This window comes from Oryctolagus cuniculus, chromosome 8, assembly GCF_051225735.1.
Source record: "Oryctolagus cuniculus isolate XC-2025 breed Fujian yellow rabbit chromosome 8, ASM5122573v1, whole genome shotgun sequence".
In the NCBI taxonomy this organism is placed as follows: Eukaryota; Metazoa; Chordata; class Mammalia; order Lagomorpha; family Leporidae; genus Oryctolagus; species Oryctolagus cuniculus.
In genome coordinates this window covers 109,734,544-109,740,543 of record NC_142874.1, presented here as the reverse complement: position 1 = coordinate 109,740,543, position 6,000 = coordinate 109,734,544, and the positions used below count along the sequence as shown (strand labels likewise).

The window sequence follows — 6,000 nt, the reverse complement described above, 5'->3', positions numbered from 1 at the left end:
GTTTATCTTAATTTATTCCTTTGCTTTTTCTATTGAAAAATATGTCAATGCTAAACAATAATTCTGGAAATAAAGTTTAAATTGTATTTAAACTAATGGGAGACAGTTAAGTATCATTGGCTTCAGTCTTCTCCCTGTAAGATGGACCCTTTCAACTCTGAAGTTTTTGGACTTGAGACTAAATCAGGAGATCCAGGTTACATTCTGATGACACAGATAACATAGTTTAGTGAAACAAAGTATGCACTAAATGATCTATGGTATTACCAAAGGTAAACTATAAGTAGCATTATACTGTACTACTATACGTATACAATTATATTTAACTGGTGAAAAAAAACACATAGTAGATATTGATTTTAAAAAGGTTCTGAAAATCAAGAGAACATTGAAAATCAAGAGAACCTTCAACTTGAAGTAGAAATAATCATTAATAATGAAGTCTTCAAAAATGCTCTTTCTATAATATTGATCATTACAATTGGCAAGAGCAAAAATTGTATTATTCCATTTTCTTACGTGGTCCTTTTACTCTTGGAAATTTAAAGCTTTATCTTGTGTTATTTACCTAAGCATAAATGCAAACAAAGTAAAATACCAAGCTTCAAAAACAAACAAACAAAAAACAATGCTCCAGTACCTTTCTGGAATGTACTTACAAGTACAGGCATTTGGTGCCATGGTTAAGATGCCACCTGCCATGGCCCATATCCTATAGTAAAGTGCCTAGGTTCACACCTTGGCTCTGGTCCCCATTCCAGCTTCCTGTTAATCCATACCCTGAGAAGCAGTACATGATGGCTCAAGTACTTGGGTCCTTACCACCCATGTGAGAGACTGAGACTGAGTTCAGGCTTCTGGTTTGGGCCTGACCCAGCCCCCAGCTGTTGGGAGCTTTTGGGGAGTGAACCAGCAGATGGGAAAACTCTGTGTCATCTGTCTCTCTGTCTTTCAAATAAATAGAAATTTTAAAAGAGAAAGAACAACAACAAAAAAGTCTCTAATTGGGACTTTCTAAAAGCTTTTCTCCCCAGTTAGAGTGCAGTAATGACTATAAATGGCACTGTCTTGGGGACAGCTCATAGGTTAATTATAAGGAGTTCTCTAAATGGAGGAGTGAAGAATGACACTAAATCCCTATCACTGTAGATAAATATGACTGGTCATTATTCACTTGATATTTTAGAGGAAGATGTGGGACAGAAATATTACTTTTTTTTCCAAAGAACACAGATTATGGGACTGAAACTGAGCATTTACCCAAGACCATGATCTTGTCTATAATGTTTTTATGGACATTCAATTCCCAGAGAGTCCCCAGAGACGTTCATTTGCTTGCCTAGTTTCTTTTCCATCTGGTTCTTTCAAACAAGAAAAAACAATATGGTAATTCTATTGTTGTATCTAATAGACTGGGAAGATGGAAATATATTTTAAATATAATAGTTTAGTAGTTTGAAAATAATATCAATTAAATTTTGTATTCGGCATCACTTAGCACTCTGTGTTCTGGTAACAAATATCTTAAAATTCTATAATTTTGCATATCCCTGGGATGATTCCACTTATTAAATTTTAAATTATCACTTCTTTAGTATTAAAGCAAATGTAGAGGAAATAATTGTTTAAATAACTAACAGTGAATATATATGATTTATGTGAACAGTTTTCCTAAGTTGGTCTTTTCTATTATTTTTCTTTTTATGATTTTTTGATATTTTTCAAGAATCTTCTATATTCATCTTCTTTCATTTAAAGTTATGCTTTGTTTATTCCTGAAACTTCACAGAATTTTCCATCATGTTAAAAGAAAATGTGGATTTTGCTTATTTTTTTGTCACAGTCTCCTCTTATTATTCTTCACAGTCACCTTATTCATGGATTGTAAGTTGGGAACCAGGCTCCTGGTGCAGAACTGTTTAGAAATAGCCCTTCATGCTTGTTCCTCTATTCCCAGAGGAGTTTGCTGCACATGCCTAGATCTCTTTCCATCTGGCCTCTGCACAAAGGGTTTCTCCCAGTTTAACACAATTCTTTGTTTCATAGAGGACCTGGAGTTTCTCTGAGAGTGAATAACATGAAACAATAATCATGTTGCAGGAGATCCTGATCTGACCATTTGTTTTGTTTTGTTTTATATCTGGACTCTAAGATGACAGAGAAACTACACTTAGCCGGCAACAAAGACTGACAGAGGTAAGGGCTGTACTAAGGACAGATCTGAAACAGAGCTGCACAAGAGTAAACGTGAAGGCTCTGATTTCTCTGCATTCTCATCGTTATGGTAGTGCGTATGCTTATATGTGGTTTCAGTAAAACAGAAAAAAGCTTGCTTCATTTGTATGTGTGTGTATATCGCTGAAAAACCTTTGTGAGAGTTTCAGTTTGTAAGACACTGGTAAGAAACTGCTGTATTTGCATTAGATCTAGCCATGAACTTTACTATGAAACATTGTTTCAATAGAAAAAATTCGTAATTGAAATATTAACGATTTAAAAAATGTAAAACTCTTCTTCCCTTCAGTGTAGATAACATCACAATAACAATAGTCCTGAAACCTGGGCCTTAACTGAAATCCTTTTTTTTTAAGATGTGCAATGGTCACAATGTTTAAAAGAAGTCAACCAGGTTTTCTCAGTAGGCAATCATGTTACCTAACACTCATTATATATCTCCAGATATACAATTTTATAGTGAATATTGAAGAACTAAGAATTTTGTGGTAATTTTGACTATTATGAGAGATAAGAAATACAAAATCTAAATAAACACCAAAAGGCCAAAAGGATAGAAGGCAAAAACAACAGAAATGCTGATCAAGGGGTTCACCTAGTCACACAATCCATACAGGTGCCTTGTGTTTAGCAGCTGTTTCAGAATGGGTCCTAAACCGCTGTCTCAAAGACTGTATTTGGATTTACGACGGTACAGGTTGCTGATTTCATACAGAAGAATTACTGGTAATGAAAGATGGCAACTGAGATCTTGACTCTAACCGGGGTCAGGTTACCTACTGAGGATTAAAGAAAAACGTCCTCGGAATCCTGCCCTCTACCCCAGGCTCTGCCCACAAGGATACGATATTTTTATTAAAATATATTCTTAGGTTCGTTTTGGCTTATTTTTTTCTCAAGGAACCTTAAAACAGATTTTTGTCATGTCAGAATCTTAGATTTGTACATAAGTTACACATGTTGAGCTAGAATCTACGAGTGTATTTTGAAATGTTCGTGTGTTGGGCCTGTTGAAGGGATAACTTTTTTTAAAAAAACTTTTATTTAATGAATATAAATTTCCAAAGTACAGCTTATGGATTACAATGGCTTCCCCCCTGAAGGGATAACCTTTGCATACAACAGGTGCTGTTGTTCTGGAAGGGCAAGGTGAACCTTGAGCCAGTGCCCCACAGAGGCAGACACTGGGACCCCCAGAGTGCTCACGAATCATGTCAGCTGCCTTGGTCGGTGGTGCTGAACCTTGTGGTAGGCTGCAGGTAAATCATTACACACGGGTCTGACCCCACAGGCAAACTGGCTTCAAAAAGAAGCCAACAGCAAGTCCAGCTCGCTTCATGTTTGTTAGCGGAAATCCTGAAACTTGTGTAGACTGCAGTGTTAGGAAAAACAAGTTTGTCGTTAAAGCCAGGGTATTTCCACTTCCCCACTCCAAGCCTCAGGGAGCACATTGGTAACTGCTGACTCGGTTTGTCCCCATTGCAAGGACTGAAGCGTGACCCAAATTGTCTCCTGGGCTGAGCAGGAACAAACAACAGAGGGACAAACCGATGATCCCCTAGCAGTTCCAGGTTTACCTAAGACTTCTGATCTGGTCTAAACACTGTTAGGATTGCAAAGGTCTAAATAATGCCCTTTCCAGGAGGGCAAAGGGAAACCTAACATTTGAGGCCACTGACTCAAGGTCAAGGACGGAGGGCAGTGTTGGAGAGTGGGCTCTCCGGCTCCTGGGGCCAACAATGGACGGCGGCCACCGCGGAGACCCCGACGGAGTTCAAAGCTGCGTGGTACAGCACTTGGCGCGGGCAGCCCTTGGCACTCCAGCGGGAGTAACAGGAACGCGCGGTCTTGCGTTTTTCCACCTCCGTCTGACAGCATCCAGCAAATGGGTGCAGGGTGAGGGAGGGCTGGAGGAACCCGGGTTGTCCTTTAACAGCTGAGTCTCTGGAGACCCTGAGGCTGAGGAGGGTGAGAAACAGCGGGAGAGGGGGCAGCGGGGTGCGGGAGGGAAAGTGGCGAAGCGGCGGGAGTGTGTGCTTCGGGAAGGCGGGGGAGAGGGGCCTGAGAGCCAGCGGGGGCCCCACTCCAGCGGGGAGAATCCGGTGCCCGCCGCCTGCAGAAGGGAACGGAGGCGGCGCCGAGCGTGAGGGGAAAGCGGGAGGCGAGGAGCGGGAAGGAAGTAAGGAAAGAGGAAGGAAAGACAGGAGGGGGAAGAGGCAGCGAGGCTGCAATTTCTGCGGCCGGCGCGGTAGGAGGAGCAGGAGAGGAAAGAGGAGGATCCAGTCAGTCAGTCAGCCAGCCAGCGGGAGGTGGAGAAAGCAGGAGGAGGAGGAGGAGGAGGATTAAAGATGGCCACCAACAGCTGCGGGAGACGGCAACAACCCCTCACTTTCCGGGATGGTCCCTGCGGGTCGGCCCGGCCTTGATGGAGAGGAGGAGCCCGAGGAGCGCGGAGGCTGAGGCGGCGGCGGGGACCCAGCGAGGAGGACGCGGCCGAGCAGCGACCGGGGCTGGAGAAGGGAGAGGCGGCGGCGACGCTGCCCCGGCCGCCTAGCGCCGCTGCCCGCCCCAGTGGACCGCTTCTCGCACCTCGCGGCCGCGGAACCGAGCTCGGCCCCGCGGCCCCGTCCCCAGCAGCGGGGGCTCCCGGGCCCCGCCGCGGACGCCGCGCCCGCCGCCCCTTCCTCGTCGTCAGCGCGCTGCGGGCGCGGAGCCCCGGCCCCGCCGCGGTCCTCGCTGCGGGGCCAGGCCCGCCCGCGCCCTCCCGCCGCCCCTCCGGTGAGTGCCCCCTCCCCCCCGCTCCCTGGAGAGGCGGCGCTGCCCAGGCCCCGCGCGCTGGGGCCGCTTTGTTCGTGCGGGGCGGAGGCGCTGCCCACTCGCGGCCCTCCCTGCCTCTGCTGCCCCTGGAGACAGGCCGCGGCCCAGCTGCTGTCCTCCCCGGGGGCCGGCGGCCTGGCCCGCGTCCTCTGCTGCGGCCTGGAGAGGGCGCCGTCGCGGTGGGGTCGGGGTCACGGGCGGCGGGCGGCTGGGAGCGGAGCCGGGGTGTTTCGGGGGATCGGGGAGAAGACGGCTGGAGGTAGCTTCCAGTTAGCAGTGGGGGCGTAACCTGGCGACCCTGGGCGCCCAGGCGTGGGGGTCGGGCCCGGCCCCTCGGCGGCATCCCGCGGGGGTCTCTGTTCCCGCAGCCCCCTGCGCCCGGGTGCAGCCATGGGAGGCCTCCATCCCTCGGGCGCTGTCTCCAGGGCTGCGGGCCTCTCCTGGCTCTCCGCTACTACGCCCAGTGCCGGAAGCCTTCTCGTTGGCCAGGGACCAGCGATGCTCGTGTTCCCTGGACAGGGGATGTGATGGCATCGCAGACATTCACGGTTACAGCAGGGTTTCAAAAGCAAATGTGACCTTTTGACCAAAAGCCATCTGGCAGATGTTTGAGCCTGAGGTGCAGCGTTTCTTTGATTAATTTTGGGGTCTACGATACTGGGTCTTCCTTTCAAAGGAATTATTGGATAAAAGCAGCTAGAAAGGATGTTTACCATATATGTGAACCCTTGCTTGGACTTCGAGTACCCTAAAAATGGTTAAGTATTTTCTGTGGGGAAATGGTGCTGATGCATACGACAAACTATTTTTAAGTAATGGGCATGAGTTGGTTAGTGCCAACTGGTTATTATGTAGTCTGAAGACCAAACAATTAAAAAAAGAAAAACAGGTTTGGAACAATTCATTTCTACCATCAAGTATCATAGCAAGTAAGTATAGCAGAAAACA

General features: G+C 46.9%; 1 protein-coding gene across 17 annotated transcripts in view; it reads left to right on the top strand.

Annotated features, from left to right (window-relative positions):
* Positions 1 to 4,891: 4,891 nt before the first annotated feature.
* WDFY3 (WD repeat and FYVE domain containing 3) overlaps positions 4,892 to 6,000 on the top strand; it is a 307,477-nt gene continuing 306,368 nt past the window's right edge. For 16 of the 17 annotated variants that reach the window (XM_089303127.1, XM_017347436.4, XM_017347435.4 and 13 more), the window contains exon 1: positions 4,968 to 5,013. The gene's annotated coding sequence lies outside the window, so the exon portion shown is untranslated. Of the gene's footprint in view, positions 5,014 to 6,000 lie in introns of all 17 variants that reach the window. The other variant, XM_070047898.2, reaches the window with a different exon arrangement.